This window comes from Strongylocentrotus purpuratus, unplaced genomic scaffold (genome assembly GCF_000002235.5).
Source record: "Strongylocentrotus purpuratus isolate Spur 01 unplaced genomic scaffold, Spur_5.0 spur5_scaffold_15, whole genome shotgun sequence".
In the NCBI taxonomy this organism is placed as follows: domain Eukaryota; kingdom Metazoa; phylum Echinodermata; class Echinoidea; order Camarodonta; family Strongylocentrotidae; genus Strongylocentrotus; species Strongylocentrotus purpuratus.
In genome coordinates, this window is record NW_022145600.1 from 18,547,103 (window position 1) to 18,565,472 (window position 18,370).

Genomic DNA, 18,370 nt, shown 5'->3' on the forward strand with positions numbered 1-18,370 from the left:
TGCACATTTTCTGCTTTCCTTACTTTTATAATAATTATGACCGCTATATATTCTTCCCTGTTATATGATACTGATAAAATGAACAATCACAAAGTCTCGTTGGTTTATATAATTGATCACTTGCATTATAAACAATTATAACATTTGATGAAGATGTTAATGATACGATAATGAATTGATGATGATGATGACGGTGATAATTTTTTACTAAGAACAATGATGATTGGTGATAATAATAATAACAATAATAATAATAAAAATAATAATATTGATAATGATAATAATAACTATATAATAACAATACTAATAACAATACTAATAACAATACTAATACTAGTTATAACAGCAAAAAAAAAAAAAAAAAAAAACAATAACAATGTATGAACGATAACTACACAGGTTTGGGTTTTTTCTTTTCTTTTGGGGATCAAGTTTGGAAGAAAGGGCTATAAAAGAATGATTGAAGAAGAACCTGATCACTTTCTAGCTTGTATTCATGATTAAAAACAATATTTTAACACAAATTTGTGGAAAATATGTGATTAATCATTACCTTGCTCTTTGTCCATACACAAAAGGCTAGTCAAACATTTGCGTGCGCACTATGGATATACCTAAATAGGCATTTTCATTTCAATACTTACTCTCTGTAGGAAGAAGTGAAGAAAGAGAAAGTTGAAAAGTCAGGAAGAGAGGCCACAAGAACGAGAGAGAGAGAGAGAGAGAGAGAGAGAGAGAGAAAGGAAGAAAATGAAATACTTTTTTTTTGGGGGGGGGGGGATGAGTGAGTGAGAGAGAGAGAGAGAGACAAGGGAGTGCTGCAGACATGACTCTCGTGAGGGATGCCGAGACGATTTCGGGGGAGGGTGAGTTGGACCTTTCCTCCGTAAGAGATACTCGTCTAGTTATGATGTCAAAGTTTGATGGATGAGTTTTCTCTCTCAGTCTGCCAGACTATTGATGATGGTATCACTTGAGGTCGCTAGTTTAGGAGGAAGCCGTATTGTCTGGAGAGACAAAAATAGAACTGGTCAGGTTCGCGATGGCTCTATATAGAACGGCTCTAAAATAATAAGAAAATCATTTATTCGTTTGAAAGAGGTGGAGGTGATGCTAACGGAATGATAATGCTTTTTAAGTTCAGATAACATCAGTTCATTCTATAGGTAGGCTTGTAGTTGAGATTTTTACAGGGTAGTAGAATAGAATATAATAGACTTCGTTGACTCTTATGGTAGTAACTCCGCGCTTCAAACGATCCTGCACCCATCCAAGTACCACGTGTCAACTCGAAATTGGGCTAGGGGACCTCAAAACATAATTAAATAGACACGTACCAGTCTTTTGTCCGCATTTCCACTATGTTGAATCTTTTCAAAAGAACCTAAAGACACATCTCTTCAATAACTGGCCGCTTATTTATTCATTTCCCTTTTTTTCTTCCTGCTAAAGATCACTTTTAAAATATTTGATTAGACTTTGCGATATGAAACAATTACATGACTGTCTGGAGTGAAAGCAGTTGCATTATTTGTGTATTTATGTTAGACCAACAATCTAAGACGAAATATGGCTGATGGCTACTGCAAAAATGAGCGGTAGACTGAGGACACCGAATAATCATAAAGAAATCCTCAACTTAAAAAAGAGGAGATTAAGAAGCAAGTAGGATTTTCCCTCACACCAAAAGACAAAATGTATGCGAATGACGAATCGAAAGGAGAAGACAGATATCGCCGATGTGCGTGAAATTAAGAATGAGATACAGTTTGTATTTTTCATCAATGTTAAAAACAAAAAAAGTTTTCAAATACTCCATCACAATGATCATTCTTCAAGCATATGATTATACTCTAGTGATGATATGTTATGAATTGATCTAGAACAGAGATATCATGTTTCTATTCCCATGGCAACGAAACGAAGAACAAGGGAGTGATAAAAGTCAACAAACCACAGAATGTCATCTCGTTTGATTTGGCATGCTTTGTAAATCAGTAAATCAAACGAGCAATAATGCTGAGTTATAACTATTTTGATGTATGGCTGTGTAGAAGTTTAAGGACGATGTGATTTATAATCTCTTTTTCTTGGTCTCGTATGATTATACAGGCATTGATTTGTTCCAGGCAACGCAGTTGGCGAGTGAGTTACCCGATTTTTTAATACAACGTCTTCACACTGACCTGGAAACAGGGATTGTTTTCCTCTATCTGAAGGGAAATCCAACCTTGATAGTAAACTACTCCAAAAGAAAGCAGAAGCACCTGAGAAGCACACTGGTGAAAGTTTGAATAAATCAGGCCCCCCTCCCCCCCCCCCAAAAAAAAGAAAGTTATGAATTTTGTAAAGTTGTAAACACTATATAATGGACACTTCAAATTGACTGATTCGGCAGTGTCACTGTGACGAAGTGCCGGACAACTTTCAATTTGTTTCCAACACTAAAATGTATTTTTTCCCTTCAAAATGTGTGACTCATTAGGGGCTTTGATACATAATTTAGTTTTTTTAAATTAGAGAGAAAAACTTTAATAATATGATATCCACAATGAATTGTGATTAGCGCCCCAAAGGAGAAGTAGCTTAGGAGAAAAAACGGAAAAGATATTTGTGTACACGACAAATGGGAGAGTTGTCCGTGAATACGTCACAATCCAGTGAGCAAATCGCCCATTTGCGATTCGAATAGATTTAGTGATCAGCATATTTCAAACACTCATAATCATTTCGTTTTGTCTATTTCCAAAAAAGTAAAATATAGTACATGGGATTGCATTGTACACTTAAAACTGTCACCATTCTGTTTCTCTTATTTGCCGCTTTTCATACAAATTAAGTTATTAAAAGGGTTGGATTCCCCTTTAAATACAAACTTGTCCTTAGGACAGGATTGATTTTAAGAGGAAATATCTTCTTTTTTTGGGGGGGGGGGGCTTGGGGTTCATAGTATGATCATAGACCAAACCAGTGGATAGTTTTTAAAATAAAAAGCTATATAAAATGACTAGTCATGGTGATAAAGGGCAGTATATTTTTTAAATATAATTGAGGCAAACGGTCAATATTAGTTTTCGTTATACAAAATTAATGTAGTAATTTCATTTTGCTCATGCAGTATCCGATGGAAGATGTGTCGCGATTGATCAAGTGTGGATACTCCTGAGTTTGATATTTTTATTAGATAGCGTAGCCAGAAAGTTCCCAGAGGCAGAGGGCCAGAGGAATACATTTTCACACATTTGGGGGTTACTGTTGTGCTCTTTACAGAGTTAGACAACTCAAGCAATGCAACAGAGTATAACGATCAGATGCTTGCTGAAAACATCAACTCGCACTATCACATCAGCGAGAGAAACCCATTTATTAAATTGACGCTTCTGACCAACTTGTGGCAGGCACGATCTCACCCCGATCAATCAGGGAGATAGAGTGGGTTGTGTGATACATGCCATGTGTACACAATCAACTTGGAAATGATTTCCGACCTTCTTGACCAGCCCGCAAATTGACAACGTTGTCACTCATCGGGGATCAATTGAGCTGCTTATTTCAGCCCGCGCAATAAAGGTCAAAGGCTGACCACCAGAGGTGACCTAAGATGACTTGTGATCAAGGTCATGACGCTGAGATGTGTACAAAGGTTAAAAGATGGAGAAGAGGATATACATCGGGTGTAAAAGTCTTTGTTCAAATACATTATAACGCTGGATGGTAAAAGGAAAATTATTGTTGCATGCTATCAAAAAATATGTTTTAGTTTTGTTCTGTTGTAAATTCTGAATCGATGGGGGCAACGTTATGTCATATCGTTAAACAAAAATACAATTATACTTGGAATTTGTGCACATACCTAAACATATGAATATAGGCACATATAAATTCAACGATAATGTTTTAAAAAGCCTTGCCGTTGCCGGCATCCATTGATTACATTTTTTATTTTTTGTTATTACAGGTGTGGCACAAGAAAGCGATGTTTGTATCGGCTTTAAGTTTCTAAGCTTTTCTAATATTAGTAACATACTTTTAAGAGTTACAATGTTCCATGCCAGACTTCTCGTATGAGCTGTCTTGTAGAAAATGTAGTCAATTTCTCCCCTTCTCTGCTTTTGTTCTGTGAATCTTAGCATAATTACACCTAGTTGAATACCAAAACTATCCATTAATTTCATTTTACAAACAACTGATGAATAATTAAATGTCTATCCTTGAATTAATAAAAGGTTTAATAAAACCTGGATTCAGGTGTACAAATATGATTTTTTTACATTTGCGTCATTATACAGCAGTGGTGTGCGTAGCTACTCAGGAAGGGGCTTGGGCTAGGGCCCAGCGAAAGATGAAGAGAGAGAGAGAGAGAGAGAAAGAGAGAGAGGGGCGGAAAAAAAGGGGGGGGGGACAATAGAGCGAGAGAGAGAGAGAGAGAGAGAGAGAGATAGAGAGAGAGAGAAAAGAGGGGGGGGGCGGGTAGAGAGAGGGAGAGAGAGAAAAAAGGGGAGAGGGCGGACGACCCCTTTTAATTTCACCCCTAATGGCCTTGCTCACTGTCATTTAATTCACCTGGTGCCCCCCTCCCTCGTGACACCGATGTCCTCTCAATGGCTGAAACCACACTACTCCACTAAATACGCATCTATTCTCGTCACCCCCCCCCCCCCCCCACACACACACACTTTTCTCAATGTGGAAGATTGGGGGTGGAGTAAACTACAGCAAACATAATCTTGGGAGTCCGCCTACAGATTGTCAAGGGTTAAGTGGGCACTTTAGTTACAGAAACAGAAAATCAGGTAAGTAAGCAATGCGAGATTTATTTAAAGTTTGTCATAACTTCTGATGGTCAGGAAATACACCCACATGATCATACCTTAAGTTTTCAATTAATATCCAAGACTTTGATTTGTAATTGAAGATTTTTTATTAATTATACCTACATTCAAACTGCAGATTTGTATAAAACATTTTAAAGGAAGATTGATAGATTATTAGAAATAGATGGAAATTAATGGAATATCGTCGGTATAATTGTTTTCAATATGGAAAGATATGTCCAAATAATATTCGATATGAACATTTCATTGACTGTTTTTTTCTTTCTTCAAAAGGAGCCAAGAGCCCAAAATAAATAGAGAACACTGCATATTAGATAACAAACAATCACAAAGCGGAAATATCAAATCTTTAAAAGAAAAAAAGCGAGAGAGAGAGAGAGAGAGAGAGAGAGAGAGAGATAGAGAGGGGGAGGGAGAGAGAGAGAGGGAGAGAGAGAGAGAGAGAGAGAGAGAGAGTGAGAGAGAGAGACAAACTTTATTTTTGGTTCATGTTTCATTCCTCAAAAATAACAATTTCGTGGACATAATTATGCATCATATTCATGTACATGGATGTTCCATTACAAAACGGAAATTATACATAACAATACACAACACATAATTATGAACTGCGTTCGAGTAATGAAAATCTGATGTTTTTAAGCTAAGATGAAAAGAAGACACAAAAATTTAAAAAAACACCCTCTGCCCCCTCGCATCACCCAACCTACAAAAGAAACTCATAAAAAACCCTCTTTCTTCAAAAGGAGCCAAGAGCCCAAAATAAATAATTCAATGTACATTGAGATGGATTACAGAAAAGCAGATTTAAGGTGGAATATAGATTTAAAAAAAGGAAAAGATAATGAATGAATTAAATTATAGTTTAACAGGAAAAAATATAGAGATAGATATAAACAATAGACAGACCAATCGATAGATGAATTGGTAGTAAACGCATTGTGGTGGATCGGAGAAATGTGTTACTGAGGGCAAGCAATATGGGCCAACCGGGATTTGCCGAGTTCAATCCGATGGATCACGAGGAGTAGCCGATAACCAGCCGATCAAACACGATGACAGACAACTTTCATGAGGGACCAAATACGAGGGATGACAGGATGCGGTGAAACAGTATCTTCCCAAATCTTACCTCTTCGTTTTGCTTCTGGAAAAGCAGATTTAGAATGGACGAGTTTTATCCCTGCTCGATTTTTCGCCCAAAACGGCTTAGTTTTAAGGCTGGCATTGTTCCAAAGGAAAACGGAAGTTTGCATTTTATTCCATGAGACAAAAAAGAGAAGAGAAAGAAAGGAAGGAAAGAAAGAAAGAAAAATGATTCTGTAAAAAGATTCTCTGTTCATGGACATACATACACATTATTTGAACCAGTTCTTTATAATTTAATATTAATTTTGATGAAAATTACAATTTCAAAATGTACGATAAAGACAATAATGGTAGAATGCACTTCAACGCCGATATAACCCATGCGACATAATTATCATAATCATGTTAATAGGCATTTCAAGCCAAATCATAAGTTGTAAATCTCATCTTGTAAACTTTTGCTAATTGAAGGTTTTGAACCAGCGTAAAATATTTTTTAGGGATGGTTGAGGAGATGACAAAACATGAAATGATATAGATTGTTTCTGTCGATTAAAATGAATTGAATATTGGAGAAGGGATGATTTAGGAATAAGAGCTAAAAACTTGTTGATTATAAGAGCAAAAGTATAATCAATGGAACTGCTATAACTGGATCGCTAATGAGTCACTCAGAAAGCATGTTTGTGGTGTGTAACGGAGGCGCCATTTTGATCAGTCGTTTAGAGGCTGCGAACGATAGAGAAATATAGGATAGAGAAACAAAGCTCATTGGTTTATTACCATTTTGTAAAGGCACATATTCCTCGATTAATATGTCCTTATAGGATTTCACTTATATATATTTGTTTTTGTGATAACGATAAACATATCATTATTCCTCCCTTAACATCAGCGTCGTCGTCGTCGTCGTCAGCATCACCAGCATCATAAGCATCACTTTCACCATCACCGACACCAACACCATCGTTTTGAAAGAAAAGAAAAGATAGGATAAATGAAAGGCTAGAGGGTGTTTTGAGTGGGTAAAATATTTGTTTCCCTCTTATTTGTATTATTTTGTTTTTTTCTCAAGGTTTTGCACTTCCTATGTAGCTTATACCAAAGTCATCCCTAAATTCCAACTGGTACCCAGAGGGGTAGAATCTTTTACCTGAGCTCTGCTAAATCTTCCTCTCATCTGTTCCATATTTACAGCTTTTAACGTTTGGGGGAGGAAGCTTACTACCAAAGAACCAATAATTCACGGGAGGGGGGGGGGGGGGCAACGGAGTAAAAGTAGTTCCCTTTTTGTTCCAAGCGCGATCTATACATGACAGGCGCCAGTTAGCCCTAGTTTTTGCAGATTTATTTGTATTGAGTTTTAATACCAATTCTTACCATGCATCAATAGGTATAATCTGCTTCTATGAGACTCTCTGTTAGGCCAAATAAAAGAAATTAAAAACTTTCATAGAATTGTGGAACATCCTTGCTCGAGACCTAGCTTTGCTTTTATTACAGTGTTTTTCAATAAAGTTTAGTTTCCACCACGAATTACAATGAAAGAACAATTTCGTGAGATGTGTGGGTGGGTGTGGGGGAATGGGCGTGGTTTTGTAAAAGTGAATTATTTAACTTTTCTGCTGTCCCGAACATTGCTCTGCTAAATCTTCCTCTCAAGTCTCATCTGTTCCATATTTACAGCTTTTAACGTTTGGGGGAGGAAGCTTACTACCAAAGAACCAACAATTCTTTGGGGGTAACCGAGTAAAATCGCTCCCTTTGTACCAAGCGCGATCTATACACGACAGGCGCCAGTTAGGCCTAGTTTTCTCAGATTCGTTTGTATTGAATTTAAATATTAACCACTACAATGCATCAACCGGTATAACATGCTTCTACGACACTTCTTTTAGATCAAATAAACGAAATTAAAACTTTCAAAGAACTCGTGTGTATAAGAGTAAAGGAAAAAAAAGGTGATATGTGATTTTTTTGTGTGTATGTAAAGAGTTGTGATTGCGATTGAGGCAATACAATAAAAACTTGTTGACGAATGTGATTGAGACAGCAGTTTCTGGTCTTTGAATCTTCAGAATGGCCTATTTCCATCTTCTGACCTCCGCCTCCGCCTCTCCTATTGGCCCACACGTCCACTTGAATCGAAATCTCTTCTTCACCGAATGACTTCCAATTCGGTTTGGCAGCTCCAGAAATTGTTTCGCGACTCTGCAGTGATGTTTGATAAGAGCATCTCCCCCTCCATATAATTAAAGCCTAACCCTAAAAAGTCCAATCCATCTCTAATAGTCACGCCGTCGTAAGTCGTCCCCAAATACATTCATCAATCTCTCCCATCAAGTCCCTGATTTCCCCATCAACCCTGACCCCAGGTCGCGGGGTCACATGTCACCACCTTATTCAACCTCTTTCACTCATCACGTCTTTGAGCAAACTCCTCTTTCTTCCAGGTTCATGTCGGCCCCCTTTTCCGCTCTGTCGTCCCTAGGGGGCGGTATAACAGCTTGGCCGCCCAATGGCTTACAGCTGAGCACACTGAGCGGGCTGTCACCACTTTCCTGGGCCCTGTGCTCCGGGGAGCAAAGATGGGGTTTGTCGAGGTGATCACGGGCGATCAGCGGTGTATTACCGTCACAAATCCGTTCTCCGTGTAACGGCACAATCCTCGGCAAATTCAAAGATTTATTAATGACTGTAAATTTGGAGAAGATGAACGAAGATTTAGAGATGCTTGTAAATCTTTCAGGCAAATTCGGGCTCTTTGATTTCGATATGAATGAAGGCTTGTATTTCGAAATAGACCAACTCTTCGTTTCTTCAAACATTTATCATGTTCATGATGATGATGATGGAAAGAGTTCAAACCAATCAAAAGGGTAAAATGGAATAGAACAAGCTTTATATCTTTTTCTCCTCCAGGCTCCACCACATATTCGTTGTAGCACCGATTACCAGGGCCGCTACAACAACGCTATGAAGAGAGTCATTCCCGAAGTCATTCTAAAGTGGGCTGCCGATGAACATCTTTTCGGCTTCAAGAGCATTCTATTGTGACAAGTCGAGTTGTGTGAAAGCAGAAAATCGGTCCCCGAAATAGGTTGGTGAAAGTTTGGAAGTAATTGGACAAATGTTTTGACAGTAATGACTGTTTAAAACATGAGGTTAAAAAAAAATTGCATGCACTAAGATTTCATGGATGTCTATTTCCCTACGGAACGACTTGATTTAACTTATAACTTACTTACTGACTGATCATCTGGCTTCCGGTTTAAACGTTTACAATTACATTTTTCTGGTTGCTCTAATTTCCTTGAAACAACAAGTTATTCAAATTTGGTTTTCCTTAAATTTCTTAATTCCTTAACGTTGCAAATTTTAAGAAGGTAAATTTAATTTTCTTCATGTCACTGTTCAATTGATAAAATTATCAATATGAGGCTATGAAACAAGAATTCTGCATTAATTACACGAATACTTAATATTCAGATCCGAATGGTAGGAGAGAATGAACACGTTCTACCACTGTACTTTACCATTCAAATTCTTTACTTTCCTACATAGTGTTTTGCCCTTACTTTGGGACTAGGCATTCGGAAAAGCCAGAATTGGGACCAGTTTCACAAAGCCTTTTTTCAATGACAATTAACTGTAAAAAATCAGTGACAAATCTGCTGATAACCAATCAGAAGCAAAGATTGAACTAGCTTAAAACAAAAACTGTCATTTGCCACTGAAGACAAGTTTGTGAAATGGTGCCCGAGCTGGTACATGTATATAGCTGTTAATTATTGTCGGGAAATGTGTGTGAAGGTGTGTGCGGGTGTGTGCAAGGGTATGGGTGTGTGCGTGACTGTGTGTTTATGGGCAGCCGCAGAGAAGTGTATTGTAGTTGAAACAATTTTGATATTGATCAATGCCTACTGAAATGAATGCAAATGAGACTAATATTATCACGAATGATATGTTTTCAGTAAAGCCAAAAAGTAGAATTATGGTATGACGAGATTCGGATTTGCGATTCGGCCATCGTCAAGTTCACCGACTGGATACAAACGTGCTGGTCACCACGGAGGTCCAGCTATTTGTAAACGTGTTGAAAAAGAGAAGGGAAACCTCAGGAACTTCAAAAGATTTCGTAAAATTGATGAGTAATTTATGAGTGTGGAATGTAGGCATTTTGCTGTTAGCATACGTCCAGGTCGAGATTTTCCGGCTTTCGTCATGTTAAAAAAAGTCCACCTACAAAACTATAGTATAGTCATCTTAAAAAAAAAAAAAAAATTATCCTCGCTCGTGAGAGCTTTAGCCTTGCTTTTATCACAGAGTTTTCCTATGAAGTTCATTTTCAAGACGAATTACAATGAAAGAACAAATTCATTAGATGTGTTTGTGGGGGGGGGGGGGGGAATGGGCTCGGTTTTGTTAAGCGGAGTATTTACCCTTTCTGTCCCCTTTCTTTTACCCCAAAGCAATGCACGGTTAAAACTTAACACTTTATGGACATATGCGGATTTTTCTTTTAATCGTGCACTTTTTTAGAACAGGAAATGTTTTGTTGCTCAACTTCGCACAGGAATCATAGTATGTACCCCTCCATTCCAATGTATTACTATGGCGAAGAAAAAGATTTCAACCATGCTAGCTGAATCAGGAAAGGAATTCTGTTGCACTTCAAGTATTGAAATACATCTCTATTAGATAAAAGTGCTCTTAACTCTTCACCAGCTAAGCCGGTGGCGTATGTGAAGAGTTCATTTTTGTACTTTTTAGGTGGGCTGTCATCATGCTGCAAAGCCGCAGTTTGGACAAGACATCTCTCTCTCACATGTCGGTTGGGGGCGCACGGCCTGTCGATCAAGCCCACTTGAAGACATAGGGATGAAAGGGAATAAGTGGCATCCCCCTTTGAACCGCTCCAAGCCTGCCTGCAAATCCGAGCTTATGTGCTCGGCATTAGAATCACCTCCATGCTTTGTAGTCGAGCGACAGGGCTCTTCCCCCGTAATCTCGGCGGAGGACCCCGTGTGCTGGAATTGTCGTCAACGGCTTTCAAGAAGGGATTTGACCTCTATCCTTTGCCCCGGAGATGTCTCTCTCCCCCTCCCTCTTTAAACTATTTTACTTTTTTGAGAGAGTATCTATTAATTTAAAGAGAACTAAAAAGTGGAGTTTGATGCAGTCGGATCCACACATTGACCAGCGGTGTAGGACGAAATGAATTTATTCTACAACTTTTAATTTCATTTTTTCATTTTGGAAGTGTTGATTGATAATAAGACGGCTTAACCATGGAACAAGATAAAAAGCTATTTGTCAAGCCGATGTGCACCTCAGTGTCAATTTGATCTTGTTTCTCTAGGTACGATGTCAACGAAGCCTAAAATTGTCTTCATTTGATTGATCGATTGAATGGTTAATTGAGAATACTGAACATGACAACCCGATTTCATTCATTTTACAATAAAAAGGTACAATATTGGAATAATTTTCACATTAGGATCGCTGATTGTTAGAATTAACCGATGTCGCCGCGAAAGGATGATAAAGCAAGAGTTGATACATTTATAAAACATTTGAAAATAATCGAACAGGAAACAATTTAGACCTACAACAGATATTCAGGCTTTAGATGAAAAGGAAAAGGAGAGTCATTCCCGTTAAAGTAGAGAATGCCTCTTTTAAAGTTACAATCGAACAAAAGAAAACTTTACGATCTATTTATCAAAGATTTTGTGATTGGCAAGAGGAGAGGAAAGATCATTGAATGGCTCAATGTCTTTTATCACATAAAATTACAAGTGATAAATAATGGGAACTTCCATTCCCATCTCAGAAAATGTTCAATGACTTCTCTGAAATGAAACATTTCATTTCCATCTAAAAATGTCAAGGTGTTGACACAAAGAGCGATGTTTATCTTGTTTGGCTTGTGAAGATCACTTTATAACTCTTTTCACAGCCGCCCCCAAATATCTCTGGAGACATGAGGATTTCAAATAATTTATATGAATCTCTTTTTTTTTCTCGCTCTCTCTTTTTTCGTTTCTGTCGATATTTTCAGTCGAACATCCAGCATTACATCCTGGACATATTGAAGTAATTCCCGCTTCACAAAGCCGTCACTGCTAGAATTGAATAATCTGTTCGTATGCAGTGCAGGAGAGGTGTTGACAACCTGCTTTTACACGGAAGACCACTCGCTTGTCTACATCATCCTAAATCAATTTAGCTTGTCGCAGAACAAAGATGACAAACAGAGCCATTTCTTCGTATGAAAAGAATAACAATTTGTGCAACTTATAATAATCAGACTTAGACTCGTACCTGCTTAATATCTAACAGTAATGGGCTGTTTGAAAGCTCTTAAAGGTTTGAGAAAGTTTTGTGTCGTGGAAATAGAAAATATATTAATGACGTCACCCTCTAAGACTGACATCACTTACAACACCCACCAATATATTGCATGAGCACTGTTGAAGCTCGAAATACGGTAATGTGATTTCCAAAAATATGTCACGATAGTGACAGGTTTACTTAGCAAAATCTTCTGGTGACGGGAAAGGATATGATCTGTTGTATATTTAAACTATGTCAATGATAACGGTCTGAAATTCCTTTTTTATGCAAAATCATTGATAAAGGACAGTAGAAAATTCACATTAATTTCTAACCAAACATTAATCATCATACCCATAAGCACGCAGATTTGGTTAATTAGGTCTGGCCAAGTGGTTTTATATACCACAGTGAGACGGCCATGTGATACATTGGCTTGGCATTACTTCACTGCGAGTCGATTGGAAGGCATGTTTAGCCGTCGGTATCGTAAAAGTAGTCGTGAGACAGAAAACAACACCTAATATTATAATCGCATGTTTCTTGTAGAAAAGTTGGAAATGTATCCATTTTAGGACTGAAATGTATTTGACGTATACATATTCCTTAAATATTTGATGTCTTTTTGTTTTTTCGTTAACAAACAAGAATTGCTTTATATCAGCCTATATTATTTCATCTTTGTAGAACCCAGTCTGTTTTTCAACATGATTAATACAACCCGATTCATTTTCATTGTAATTTAGTGTATTAAAGTGATCACAGATTCAAACAATTTCTAATCTTGATATATCAATTGAGAGATTAATTGTGAGTAAACCTGATGATTCCAATATGTTGAATCACGAACATTCTACTGAATAAAATATCGTTTCCCATTTGCTAGCTCTGAAGATGCAGTATCAAACAGGTATCGTCTTCATAAACGAAAATGAGCCTAAAAATAAACTTGACATTTGAACTATTTGTCTCACTTTAATCTTCCCCTCTCCCCCAATCGCTCAAGTATACATTTCATGAAACGAGTCAGTGCAACTCTATGGCTAATGTTTGGTCATGTTGAGGAAAATGTTGGCAGTATATCAGTTTAGGAACAAATGTTGCCAAAATCTAAGTTGTAGAATAGGGGAACGACATGGCGCTTGGAATGAGTGATTGTGACATCGATTTGGGGAGAGTCCGATCAATGAAGGTATGTGACTAATGACTCTATAAACATATGCCGTCTGGAAGGCATGCAGCCATTAGAGAGGGAAATTATCTATAACTTGTTATGAACAATTTCAACATCGTCAAGACATACAGGCGTGGAACAAATACGGGTTTGGTGTGATACACCTTTAAATAGCGCAGGTATACACGGTCGGTCAATATTATAAAAGCAGTAATAGCAGTATCTGCATAATTAGAAAAGTATTTAAAAATGGATGGGGTGCATTTAAAGCAAAAGAATATATCATCGAATTGGATCACTAAATCGTTCTGGGTAACAGCCAACAGAACAGACTTAATCGAAATAAGAAAATAGAGAATAAAGGATTAGGAAGTAAAATCAAATTGATCCTCCACGCTCGACTCTCCATTAGTGAAGGGGTATGGCGCTGACCAGGGCAAAATCCCTTGACGTCACCGCTGTGACCCAAATGAATGACGAGGGAAATAGGTAAAACTGTGTATCTCAGTGACTGACCAGGTTGTCTTCTAATGAAATGTGATAGGTCTAACCAATGGTGTGGGTGACTCTCAACGATAAGTCGGGATCAGTAGCACCATAACGCCACACGACGAGACAATGTTAACGAGCAACTTATCAAGAAACATGTAAGACGGCTGAGCGATTGGTGTCTTTGCACTTTTGGTAAAGGTGACTGATCGATACGGTATCCTTCATCATCTCTCCCACTCGGAAAGCAGTTAAAAAGAAATTGAAACATGCTTTCCAGTTACCTAGTTAGTTTCTTAAGAGACCTTGTCAGATATCGGATGGCGGGTAATTGGGTTGCTTCTCTCGCTCTCGATGTCTATGCGATCTGATTTGACAGTTCCACGCAATGCACGAATGCTCCCCCTTTCATGTAGGACTGTATCCCTGACTTTAAGGCATGTTAGCAGAGCATCTTGGAGTGGGTGGAGCACGGAAAAGGGCGCTTAACCTACTTCCAGAGTCCAATGCAAAGACGGAGATGGTTGGTCTGCCAGAGCGCTCTCTTATCCTACTTTTATCAAGATTCTTCTTCACTTTTTCAGTTTTGCATTGCAAGATGACTTGCCATTTGAAACAGTTGTAAACTCCGGTATCCAACCATACTGATCAACATCCCTAAACCGTTGATAGCAGTATCCCTTATCTTACGTCATATCTCATCAAACGTGGGCTTCTATGATGCTTTCCGACCCTGATCGGAATTCCTCAATTATTCTTCGCGCTCTTTTAACTTACACTCGTGATGTATTCGATCATCTCTGTATAATTACTTGAAAATTTACAATTATGATGACTGAGTGTGGTGATTGCGATAAGGCTAGTTAGCTTCCAATTAGCCCTATACTTCGATCGTATCTTTAATGTTTGAAAGTTTAAACTGAAACATTCATTCTTATAAGCCTTAATAATGAGTCATATTTCCAGAAGGCCAATACACTATCTCCTTTTGAAACGATAACAGAATTTGCTTACGTAATGACCTGCATATCAGGTGTAATATAGCTTTCACCATACCTTAGTCAAACGTATTTTAAAACGCCATGTCTAATTAAACTGGTGTGGAATTCTTCTTCTTGCTCCTGACAAAATAAAATTTCTTCTTCCTGCCCCTCACGAAATGAAATTTCCCCCAAAGGCCTAACATGACGGATCCACATAAGCCCTGACTTCTTCTCTGATCCACAGGGCAAACTGTAATGAGATTAAAGAGTCATTAACAGAAAGAACTTGGAGGTTATTATTATGTAATCATGACATGTTCGTTTGTGATGGAGAGTTACACTGTTGAGAGATTGATTCGTAACATGAGTTCCTGTTGATGTTCTTTAATCAGACAAGTACAACATTAATTACTGATGTCCATCTTGATTAAACCCATCGTATCAACTCTGTTTGTTTCCACATTCTTGTATTGTTGTATAATTGGTGTCTGTGCCTGGGAAAGGGTAGTGATACAAACATGTATAATTATTTGAATTTTCAATTTAAAAAAAATGTCTCTCTCTCTCTTCACTGTTCAATAATATATACGAAATTTCTTTTTGGGGAGTTTTGTTATGTTTTGCCAACCAAAATTTCTGTAGAAGCATTCGAAGTACATAGGAAACAGTGGTTTAGCGTCCACTTCATCAAGACTTTGTTATACAGTGTAATGTATTTGGTCAAAGTATTATAAGCCTTAGGGCGAAACAAAGTGGGCAAACTATACTTGTATTGTTAGTCTTCAGCTAAGATGCACCTAAGCTAAGAGTTTTATTTTAATCACAAGGGGTGTAAATGCTCTTTAAATTCAATTAATCGAAGGATATTATGACATTGCCATGGTTTTCTTCTCGAGACAATGACTTTCAATTTTTTGTTCTTTCGTGGTTGTCTTAATATCTAGAGCAAGAAAGAGGTAGCTATTCATTACTCAGAATCATGAATGGATGAGAGAGCGGCATTGGTTGAATTGTGTCATATCCAGGGGCAACTGCTTTCTCACTACCCCTCTCCCCGTCCACGAAATGATCTAAACCAAGGGCATTTTGTCATCGTTTCTCACAGTTGAGGGTTTGCGTGACGTGAATTAACAGGAACTTGTGTAAATCTAGCCTAGATATTAACAGCTAGGTTGCAACAAGATTATTGCGTATTCGGTTTCATCTGTTGCAAGACCTACCACACGACACTGCCAAAAGATTTACCGATATGCTTTCGCCATAAGATGTTAAACTATTGCTCTTTCGCTCTTTGGTATAATCGTGAAAATAATCCATAGAATCCGTCAACTCCGTGATGTTATCTGTTGATTATAAGATTATCAAACAATATCCATCTACTTGTTAAAACATTATTGTGGCTTATATACCCATCTCGTTTTGTAAAATTTATATCATAATATTAACTTTTTATTAAGTTCTAAAATCGAACAATTTTGTTTTGGTATTTTAGAAAATCTTCATCACTTGTGCAGATAATATATTTATAATACATAAAGCTACACATTGAAATGTTAACGCTTAATTTATTAAAGAGGATACTGACAATGGAAGATATGATTATATCGATTTTTACGGATATTTTATTTTATGGTTTTCATGGCTACTGTAATGAATAAATATCCTAATGGATAAATATCTTTTTTTTTCCTTCAAAACTAAGTTTTCCAAGGTAGTATCTTGTTCAAAATATTATCAAGCTTTTAATTTGGTTAAAGTTTTCACTGGTCGAACATTAGTGTTCATTTTAAATCTCTCATGACGGTCACTTTCAAAGCTTAGTACCAGAAAACAAAGTACTCTGAAAGAAAAGCGATGCGAAATGATCCTGACAACATGTACGAGTGATTGCGTGGGAAGATACACACTTCGAATCTAGTTTCTGCAGATCGTTTTTTCCCTTCCACTGCTTGCTTTGAAACGACGCGCCCCTGTTCAACATTTGCCTCCGTAAGTTGTTAGGCATCATCCATTTAATAGATGCGACAAAGAGGTCCTGCCCAACGCATCGAGCCGAGCTGAAGCCTGACGGGGGCAGACACGGCACCTGTTACTATGACGTGCCCACTTTAATCCCTCACGTCCTTCTTTTCTCTAACCCTCTTCCGTGTCATTGACATGCAACGGTTACGCGGAAAGAAAAAAACAATGTGTAGAAGAAAAATCCTGGACCTACCCTTGACTCAGGTTGTGAAATGGAACACGGGCTAGTGCCACCATAGTTGCAATATTAGCTGCTGTTTAGGCAGGATAATCTCCCTGTGTATTCTACATGAAGGGATGAAATGGAACAGCTACCCTGTGGTTGTTTTCTTCCTTTTGTAACCTGGTATTTAGGAGGTTTGACTCACCCCACATCGTACGGAGTTTGATCTCGTCTACATAAATGATGCACTCCGAATGCACTTTCAACAAGGCAGTGATACTGGATTTGTGGCAGCTCTTGGAGCATGACTTAGCGGAAATCATGCATCACTATAAACAAACAGGAAAAATACACAAACCATAAAGTTGACTTAGATTTCACGAAATTGTGAACTCCATAGTTTAGTGCCTCCGAATTTTGGTATTACATACACGAAAAGTATACTCTTTCATAATACGAAAATCTAAAATTTGACCATACTGACCAACTGTATCTTATCTCAGCTCTTACTGGAAATCACCCAGAGCGACGTTTTTGTGGCGTGGTCGTGAACAAACACTTAAATATGTACGCAATCGTACCATGGTTTATGTTTGTGAAGTGTCTTCAACAACCACATGGCACATGTCATCCATACACACCCACACACTTATACAACCAAAGTTGGAACTAGAAGAATCCTTTGCAAAATCACAAATTCCATATATAGTCAAATATTTCCGTAAGTAAGCATGGTAGGTAAGTTTTCTTCTGCCTAGCTCCTCTTTCTTCGGACTATGCCGTCGAGTTGTCTGACAATGGTTCTGGTTAAGGACTGCGTTTACACGGTCACTGATGTCGTTCCTAATGAGCCATCTCTGGCAATGGTCAACGCATAAACTGCCAGAAGGAGAATCCCGTGGTTGAATTTGATCACAGTAAGAAAAAGCATTTGGGTGGTAACGAATCCCTCTGTCCAAAAGACATTTTTTCTTAAGAAAAACACATTTTACGACTCATTGCGCCTCAAACAATTCACAAGGAAACTCATATTTATTCACCCCTACAGGATATAAGGGTAACACCATTTTAGTCAATGATATCAAGTAACTGTGGGATATAAAACGCATCTTGTGACATTGAATAAACGTCACCTAATCGTTCTCAAAACAGCAATATTTACAAGCCACCCTTGATCATTCTCATTCATTTTTTATCCGAATTAAAGGCGCAGTTACTGCAATAAAAAGGAGAAAGACGAAAGTAGAGTTAGGCTAAAAGCATGGGCTGGTGAAGG